This window comes from Pteronotus mesoamericanus, unplaced genomic scaffold (assembly GCF_021234165.1).
Source record: "Pteronotus mesoamericanus isolate MK-2021 breed Mesoamerican mustached bat unplaced genomic scaffold, CSHL_Meso_final scaffold_54, whole genome shotgun sequence".
Taxonomy (NCBI): domain Eukaryota; kingdom Metazoa; phylum Chordata; class Mammalia; order Chiroptera; family Mormoopidae; genus Pteronotus; species Pteronotus mesoamericanus.
In genome coordinates, this window is record NW_026555321.1 from 52,834,849 (window position 1) to 52,845,218 (window position 10,370).

Consider the following 10,370-nt stretch of genomic DNA (forward strand, 5'->3'; position numbering starts at 1 on the left):
GAGAACCTGTTTGAAAAAGTCATGATGGAAAACTTCCCTAATTGGAGGAGAAAAAAAGTCACACAAGGCCATGAAGCACAGAGGGTCCCATTCAAGAGGAACCCAAAGAGGCCCACTCCAAGACACATCATCACTAAGATTGTAACAGGGCACAGCCAGGGCCCCCCCAAAGTATACTTGTATCGGGGACCAGAGATTGCAGTGTCCAAAATATATTCCCCACCCCAGGGCAGGCTGCCATGGGGGATGGAAGCCTTGAGCAGGGCCATTGAGAAGTCAGTTTGCATGTCAATAACAGAATAGCTTCCTTCCTCCTTTGCAAAGAGGATTATTTGGCATATCACCAAAACTAATCAGGAAGGTTTAAAAGACTTAATACAGAATGTAACTGAGAGAGAAAAGGAAGAGAAGAGACAGTGGCCTGCAGGAGAGACAAAGGGACACAGACTCTGGGGAACAGTGTGATGACCACATGGGAAGAAAGAGGGGAGAAAGGACTCTTGCTAGTGGGCCAGGAGGAAGTGCCACATGGTTATGGATTAAGAGCTGGAGATCGCTGCGACACAGTAGATGGTGCTGAGACCCGCGAAAGGCCTGCCTAGCCAAGTCCTGGACTTCTGTTCTTTCTTCTGAAGGACGGTACCCTGACTGGCCTGACTGGCCTAACTGGGCAAAGGGGGGAAAGGAGGACAGTGTGTGTGCTGGTGGTTGTTTTGAAGAGATTTTGAGGTTTAAGGGTGACCTTTAGCCATTAATCAAACCTGTAAAACTTGTGAATAAATAGTTCCTTTCCTTTTCACCAAACTCTGTCATTCAGAGCCATAATTCCAAGGGCGGCAGGCAAAGGACCCACAACCGAGGGGTCCCGGGGAAGGAGGGTGTCGTTGTTTTGGTAATAGCATCTGGCCACCCTTCCCCGAAGGGTCCTTTTGTTCAGTAACAAAATGGCAAATATCAAAGGCAAATAGAGAATTCTAAAGCAAATAATGAAGAAAGAGGTAGTAACATATAAGGGAGCCACAATACGGCTAGCAGCTGGCTTCTCAACAGATACACTACAAACCAGAAGGGAATGGCAAGAAATATTCCAAGTCATGAAAAGCAAAGGCCTGCAACGAAAACTACTCTACCCAGCAAGATTCTCAATTAAAATGGAAGGGGAAGTAAGGAGTTTCCCAGACAAAAGAAGTGTAAAAGAATATACCTCCACCAAAACAGCACTGCAAAATATGCTAAAGAGACTGCTTTAAGATGCAGAAAAAGTTTCTATGAATACCCAGTTTCTTTCAGAGTTGCCAATACTTAATATTACCAATATTTTTAATACTCATTAATCTGATTGTGATAATGATGTTATTTTAATTGTTCCTTTACTATTTGTTGAAACTAAACCTGTTTTAGTACATTTCTTGCCTATTTTTTTTTTAAAAGCTTTAAATTACTCTTTGGTATTCTTTATCCATTTTTTGCTTAAAGGATTACAGAACTTTTTTCCCTAAGAAAACAAACAAACAACCTATTAACCATGTCTTAGATGTGTTGCGAATACTTTTCTATTCCTTGTCTTTTAACTTTTTTTATATGTATATTACTATGTGGTTAAATGTTTAATATAGTCATATACTTTATTGCTTCTGGGTTTGAATATTTTACTTCAGGTCATGAGAAGTATTAGTTCTATTTTATTCTAAAACTTCTTAGATTCTACATATTGATTTTTAACTCACCTGAATATTTCTTGTATAATGTGTGAAATAGGGTTCTTCTATATTTGTTTTATTTCAAGTAATAGTGGTCCATGCACCTTATTTGTTGAATAAGCCTTATTTTACCCATTGATTTGAAATAACAACTTAATCATATATTACATTGTTAGACAGATATATACATTTGTCTCTAGAATGCTCATTATATTTCATTGACCTAATTGATTATTTCTGTGCTGATGTCATGTTGGTTTAATTGCTGAGACTTTATAGTGGTTTTAAATTTTGTAAATATTTTATAATTAACTTTGACATTTTAAAAAATAAGTAAAATCAATCTGCATTTAAGAAAGAAAGAGAGAGAGAGAGATGGAACTTCTACTTTTTGTGACAACATGGATGGAACTGGAGAATATTAAGCTAAGTGAAGTAAGCCAGTTGATGAAAGACAAATACCATATGTCCTCATCTATAAGTGGACTCTATTCAACAAAATAAACTAACAAACAAAACAAACCACAGACATGGAAACATGGAGCAGACTGAAAGTGACCAGAGGGGATGGGGAAAGAGGACAATGGTGGAAAGAAGGAGAACGGACTAGACAAAGAACATGTATGTATGACCCATGGACATGGCCAACAGAGTGGGCATTGACTGTGGGAGCAGGGGGTTGGGGTGGGATGGGTGGAGGGGTAAAGGGGGAAAAATTGAGACAACTGTAATAGAATCAACATGATTTATTAAAAAAGAATCTATGAAGAATTTACTACTAAACCATTTTACAACATGTATGGTATGAGCCGTTAAAGAAGACAACTGTCTATTAATATTGAAGAGTTTTATAAATGGTACTTCAAATGTTACCAATACCATTTCATCTAAATTAGGTGGTAGCGAGTTTTTAAAAGGCTCTTCGAGTGGGGAACCTTTTAAGGTTTTTATTTAGTTTTAAATAAACTAAATAGGCATGTTGTGCTTTTATAAGATTCACACTCTCTCGTTTTAAGAACTAAGAAATTCCTAAAACCACACTAATTTAAGTGTAGTAAAACATTTCTTTCTATGGAAGTGTGGGCAAATGGTGCAAAAGTGCAAAAGCAATCATCACTAAGTGACAATGGTCTATTGAGAGCCCCTAAATAAAAGAGAAAAACAAACCAGCAAGTTACATAAAATTAAATGCTCTCACAATCCAGGAACAGCCAGCAAGACTCCACAGCTTCTTGTCCAAGTGCAACTGTCCAAGTCTGGGGCTGAACAAATGTGAGCAGTGATGGCAATTTAGCCATAAATCTCTCAAGGCCCAATTATCCTTACTGCAGAGCACGTCTTTCTTTTAATTAGAAGAGGTTTTAATTGGAAATTTTCCTCTCATTTCTCATTATTCAAAAAATCAAAACACTGTGTCCAAGGATTTTATGTAATGTAATAAATAACCAACATAATATGTTGGAGGCTGCCCACAAATTGCCAAGTCCTTGAACTTTTATCTAAAAAGTTTTTATGTGATGACCTAACTTCTACATAAAGAATATTGTAAATAATCACAGGGTTGTAAGTAAAGCATAGGAAATACGGTCAATAATATTGCTACGGCTATGTATGTTACCAGCTGGGTACTGGAAATATCTAGAGGAACACTATGTAAAGTATATGATTGTCTAATCACTAAGCTGTGCACCTGAAACTAATACAAAATGAAACTGAAAGGAAAAAAACAATATTCACAAAAATATACTAAGTTGTACATAAAAACCAATAACAGCACATCTACTGCTTTAATCATTACCATGGGGGAAAACTTAAAACCAGAGTGCAAACAAACCTCTGGAGGGAGGAATGATACCGCATTTCTCTTCAACAGGAATCTCTAACATAAGGCTCTGCACATTATTGCTGTAAATGTTTCGTTAACTAATCTATTGTTTCACTTCCATTTAACCACAATGCTCCCAAAATTCCTCACCTGTGAACTAACATAGCTCAACTAGACACCCACCTTCCTATAACTTACAAAGCATTTTAGGAAAAATTCCGTGTGATTTAGCTATTAATGACATACAGTTCATGGACATACATACACAGCAAATTCAGCTGCAGCAACAATAAATAATAAGACAATGCCCACTTCAGACAATCTTGGCCATTTTAATCCATTAATTGGATAAATGCTTCGTAAAAACTTAATGTAAACCTTTATTAAATTTTCAACCTTAAAGTCATCTTTTGTTTAACAGTGCCCTCCTGTGGCAAAAAAAGAGTATTTTGACAGTACTAATGTTAACTGATTACGATATTTTTATGATACATAGTACATTTTAATTTTTTAATACAGCCATATTTCTTAACAGAATAAAAATTTTCATTAAATAAACATAAGATACTATAAATTAAATAACAATATCACACTAAATGACATTTTAAAAACGAGTCAAAATATATTTATAGCTTCTAAATGAAGTGGTAATTATTTATACAAATCCTGACCATAATCAACACAAGAACCTAATGGGATTCCATATTTGTTGGCTCCTCCTGTTACTTCTATAATCCAAGTCCATGCCACAATCTATCAATGCTCCCCAGACAATTTAAAGATGCTCAAAAACTCAACCTGTATATATGGAAAGTATTCATGTACTAGCTTTACGCCAGCACATGCTGGGAGAAATCAATAAGACCAATTTCTGTCTATCCAGAAGTGACAATCTAATTGGAAAAGACAAACACACGTGGAGCAACAAAGAAAGTAGGTCAATAATATTTGGCACTGTCTTTTGGAATAATAAAATAAAGGCTTTAACCATATCAAGGAGAGTAAGATCAAGAGGCAGCAACTCAGAAGAAGAGTAAAAAGAGTAAAAGATTGTTTGGGGAAAGGAGTAAAAGTGCTTTGGGATTATTTATTTGGGATTTTCTTAATAGTTTAATTTTTATTGTATTTTTTCCATTACCACTTATCCCCCTTACATCCTCTTCCACCTCCACTCACCATCTCTACTCCCACAATCAGCACACTGTTGTCCATGTCCATGAGTTCTTTTTCTTTATCTTTTTTGCTCTATTTTTGTTTCTGTTAATTTGTTTCTTTTGGTTTGTTACCAAAGAAAAAAAATCTGTATGAGTGTGTGGGTTTGTTCTGTTTTGTTCATATTTGATTTGGTGGAGGAAGGGGAAGGACCACTAAAGGGAACCACAATACACATGGAGAAGGGGGAGGCGAGAGGACAAAGGTAAGGGGCTGCCCACACATGGAAGTCATGCAAAAGGGCTGAGCACAATCTCCCTCGTTCTGTCTCCATGTTCCATTGGTCACCACTACACAATTCCCTCAACAAGTTTCCTGTGTTGGGAGCTGGACCTGGACTGAGGATGGACATGGTCCCAGGTATCCTGTGGCTTGTATTCTAGCATGGGGAGACAGACAAACAAGCAAACACACATGAATAAGATAACTGTGGATTGAAGTTAAGTGTTAAAGAATAAACAACACTGAATATAATAGTTCCCCTTATCTATGGAGTATATGTTCCAAGACCCCAGTGTATGCCTAAAAGAGAGGATAGTACTGAACCCTATATATGCGATGTTTCTTCTTATACATACTAGGGGGACCTAAAAAACTAGAATTTATTTATAAAAAATTGTGTATTTATTCCTACGTTTAAACTTCAGTCACCTTCAAAGAACTCTCCATTTGATGCAATATACCTATCGAGATTTTTTTCCACTGCTCAACATAGTTTTTGAACTCATCCATTTTGATATCTTCTAGTGCTTCTGCCATTTTTTGTTTCACCTCTTCCACATAGGCAAAATGTTTCCCTTTGAGGACTTTTTTCATCCAGGACAAGTTTTAAAAACAGCATTAAGTTTTTTGTTTAAACTTAAACCAAAAAAGTTGCTTGGGGCAAGATCGGGTGAAGACAGAAGATGGTGGACAGGGGTCATGTTGTTTTTGGTCAAAAACTGCTGAACACTTGGTGCGGTGTGGCCAGATGTACTTGTAAATCACCCATCACGAAATGGGCAAAAGTGTTCAGTGTCTTCAAAAAAATTCACTGAAACTGAACACATCCTCTCACAACAATGCCAGTTGGTACACTGATACATATGGGTTCCTGGAACACTCACCTAGCAGGGGAAGCCTGTACTAAAAGGGGACAGCTCTCCAGAAGATAATTCCAGTTTTTTGGGGGGGAGGGCCTTCATACATACTTTTTCACTTAAAGAAAGTACTTTACCATTTCTCTTTGTCATATCTGAATTGTCAGCATTGCTACTCTTGCACTTTGGGGCCGTTATGAAGTAAAATAAAGGTGATTTGAACACAACCTCAGAACAGCATTCAATTTAAAATTTAGGAATTTTTTTTCTGGAATTTTCCATTTAATATTTTCAGACCATGATTGACTGTGGGTAACTGTGGAAAGCAAAACTGTACATAAGGGAGCACTACCATATAGTCAGTTCCAAAGTCCCTGTGGTAAATGGAGCCAGAGGGAGCAGAAACAATGAAATTCCAATATTATCCAGTCTTTCTTCCAGTCTTGTATAGTCTTACTGCTACAGGGCCTTTGCACACACCATTCCTATTGTTCAGAGGCAGGCACATTCTGATCTCCACCTAATTAATTCCTGCTCAATCTTCATATCTCAAGATAGCCATCAGCTCCTCAAAGACGATCTCTTAATTACTAAGTAAAATCTATAAATCTTAGACTTTTCTCCTTGATTCTTCTGAATTGCATTGTTACACTCATGTGGGTCTTCCCCATAAGACTTGAATCTCTATGAGGGCAAGAATCAGATGTCTTCTCTCAGAGTTGCATCTCATCTCTAGCCCTTAGCAGAGGACCTAGCATAGGGCCTTCATGTACCAAGAATTCAGTAACTATTTGTTGAATCAGTGAATGACTCTGAAAAGCTAAACTTAACCAGGATTCCCCATCTCCTTCCTTTAATAATTTTCAATTTCAGTTTCCACTTTATACCAAAATTTTTAACTGTTGTCAAAAAAATTAAATTCAACTGAGTAAACTTGAAGATCTGATTGGCTTGATTGAGTGACTCATAAATTGGGGAGCATCCCATTAGGTAAGCAGAGGGGAAAGGGAAAGCTGTTTAAAGGCACAACAGGGAAGTCATAAACAAAAAAGATTATTTCAGGCTTAGATAACCTACTATGATTATCTACCATGAGAGACAGCAGGATCAATGTGGCAGATTATCTCACCTTCCTTTGGAGGATGGAAAAGATTATCTCATTCACAGCAAACAGAAAATTCCACACTGACAGGTAGGTTAAGAAAACATTGCTGCGTAAGGTTTTAACTGCAGTTAGGTTAGGCAGTAAGTCTTGGGTTGCTTAGCACAAGGGACTTTATTTGGGGCTTTTTGTTTCTTTTCCACACTGTAGACACTTTCTTAGGTGTGGCTCCAACTCACAACTACTGCTTTTGCTAAGAACATCCCAGCCCCTACCTGACCTGCTAAGAGGGAGCAGGCTGGTATGGCACCCCGTGCAGTAGAGCTGCCCGTGGCTACTTCAAGCCAGCCGAGTGAGGTTTCCTCTTCCTAGAACTTAGAATCGAGGCGGAAAGACAGCTAGTCATTCTGGAATAAGCTGTCAAAGGAGGAAGATATAAACTTGGGAGGAACACAGGGAAGAAAAAGAAAACCAGTCTTCATGGAGATGAGATTGACCCAGATGTGCAAGGAGCAGCAATAACACAGAAGAGAGTGTGCTGGTCTCTGAAAGTTCTGGGCATGCCTTCACCCCTTCTGTTGGGTTCCACAAGAACTCACATAACTTCTTTGAAATAATAATGACTTTCACCTTTGTTTGGCCTAGCTGGTGTGAGTTTTTAATTGAATCCTAATACAGTTATCCCACTTCATAAAGAGGGAAACTGAGCCCCCAGAAAGCATCTTCCCAAGGTCAAAAGCTAACTGGTAGTAGAGCCAGGCTTCCTACCTGAGCCTTAGGACACAGGAGCCACCTGTCTGCACTGTCCAGTTGGTAGATATTTGCCCCATTTAAATTAAGGTACATAAAGTAAAATTTTAAATTGAGTTCCCCTGTGGCACTAGCCACATTTCATGTGCCCAATAGCTCTACCTCATGAATGCTCTAGTACTGACCAGCATAGCTATGGAACATCCACCGAGCACCAAGTTCTACTGGACAGTGCCAGGTGCCTACAGGATCAGTTCTCTCCATTTGTGACATATGAAATGAATGGCAAAAGCTCACTTCGTTGATGAACTAAATGCAGTGGAACACTGGTATGTCTTGTCATCCCAAACCTTGGATTCTCTTCTCATCCCCACTATACATGGTTTCATTTGGAAAACCATTAGACATCCCTGAACTACAAGTTCTTCATCTTGAACATAGATTCTAAAATAGCTCCTGGGTTCCTGTGCAGTTCAAATGAGGCATGGTACCAGGAAGGCCTCAGTAAACTGCACATGTACAAATGTTAGTGGTTATAATGAACATCAGCAACACCTAATCACCACCTCCAGAGCCCATATAAATGTCTGGCTCTGTTCTAAGAGTTCCCTGTGCATTAACGTATTTAATGCTGCCCATGTGCTATCATTATCCCCATTTAGAGAGGAAGAAATTTGGAAGAAATGAGATTCACCCTGCAGCAGAGCTGGATATGAATACAGGCTCCAGATTCTGCCCTCCTAACCACCAGATTACACTGTCTTTGCAACAGCTGAAAATGGGCATTCACCTCTCCCTCCCTTTTACCCCCACCATTTTTTCAGACAATGCCTATATGATTCACTTTGTGTATGAATACTCTAGTTACATATAATCTTGTTTTCTGGGCTTTCTATTTTAATGTTTTTACCTTGTGTGCATACATGTATTTTTGTATACGTGTATGAGAGCCTTATTGAACACAAAGAGCTGATGTTAAAACAGAAAGCAGGCTTGTAAATTCCACAGCATTATGAAAAGTAGTGATCAGCCAACAGACCCTACTTGAGAAAACCAGACAAACCAAGCTAGTAAAATCACTTTCTTAAGTATTTTCAATCTGATAAGTAATTTCAGACATCATTGGTTCTCTCAATCAATGGCCAATTCTATAAAAAATGAAAGGAACCAAAAAATAAATAAATAGAGACAGGACTCCTGAGAGATAACATGCCAGCATCATCATTCCTGTCATTAACACTTATCTGGTATGTGACAACAGTAGACACAGTGCTAGGCAACGCTTCCTTTTGACCAACATTGGCCAAGCATCTCTTGTGAGGCAGATGCTGGAGCTGAGGGTCACCCAACCTAGCAAATAAGATCTCCACTACCCGCCTTAAAACACTGGCAATTTTGAAAAGAGGGATGCTAAATCTGGCACCTTGGACCCATTCAGGGGTGCATGCACTGGGGTAAGAAAAGAAAAAGGCTGTCATCTTTATTTTCATTAGACTCTATCTGAAACTCATCATTTCCTTCAATTATAAATGTCAGCAACAGACCACAGGGGTATTCTGCAGTTCCTGTGTCTTGGTCAAAACTGGAAACCACTGGTATTTTCAAGTCATAATACATTTTGTTGCAGATACTTCAAATTATGTGTCCATCACAACCTCATAATGATTTAGTTAACAGATCATGTTGTTCAATGCATTACTATAGAAGCACAGGTTCTATATTACAAATTATCTTAATGTTCTGATCATTTCAGTCTAGTTGGTTTCCTTTGTAATCCTATACACTTTGTTTTATGTTTACTAAAACATAATTCTGAGATAGGACCTACTAGCTTCACCAAAGGGGAGGGACCCATGGCACAGAAGAGGTTAAAGGAGCTACATGCCAGGAGTTGGTCTTCATGTGCAATGTCACAGCTGCCCTCTCCCTCCTTCCCCTCCCATCCTATGTAAGCCAAATCTTTCACCCATCAATTCTACTGGTTCTGACACAGGCAGTTTGAGAATAATAAAAAACAAAAAAACAAAAAAAAAACAGCTTTCTTCTCAACAAAGTGCTAGAGCAGCTTCTCCAGCAGGCTCAGAGATGTAGATCTTTGTGAAGGTCCTAACTGGCAAGACCATCACCCTTGAGTCAGAGCCCAGTGACACCACTGAGAGTATCAAAGCTAAAATCCAAAACAAGGAGGGCATCCCTCCTGTCCAGCAGCATCTGATTTTTACAGGCAAATAGCTGGAGGATAGCCACGCTCTCTCAGACTACAACATTCAGAAAGAGTCCACCGTGCACTTGGTACTTCGTCTGCAGGTGGCATGATTAAGTCTTCCCTCCATCAGCTCTCCCATAAGTACAACTGTGACAAGATGATCTACTGCAAGTGTTACAGCCGCCTGAACCCCTGTACTGTCAATTAATGCCAGAAGAAGCAGAGCCACACCAACAACCTGCACCCCAAGAAGAAGCTTAAATAAGGCCCTTCCACAACATCCCCAGCCCACAGGGCAGCCTTCTGACTAAACCTCATGGCCCTGGGACTTCAATAAAGTTTCCCTTTCATTGACTGTAGCAGTGACAGAGAGAGAGGAAGGAAGGGAAGAAAGAAAGAAAGAAAGAAAGAAAGAAAGAAAGAAAGAAAGAAAGAAAGAAAGAAAGAAAGAAAGAAAGAAAGAAAGAAAGAAAGAAAAGAAGGAAGGAAGGAAGAA

General features: G+C 38.7%; 1 pseudogene; it reads left to right on the plus strand.

Moving 5' to 3' along the window:
- The first annotated feature begins 9,753 nt into the window (after window positions 1-9,753).
- Window positions 9,754-10,139, plus strand: LOC129088322 (ubiquitin-like; annotated as a pseudogene).
- The last annotated feature ends 231 nt before the right edge of the window (window positions 10,140-10,370 follow it).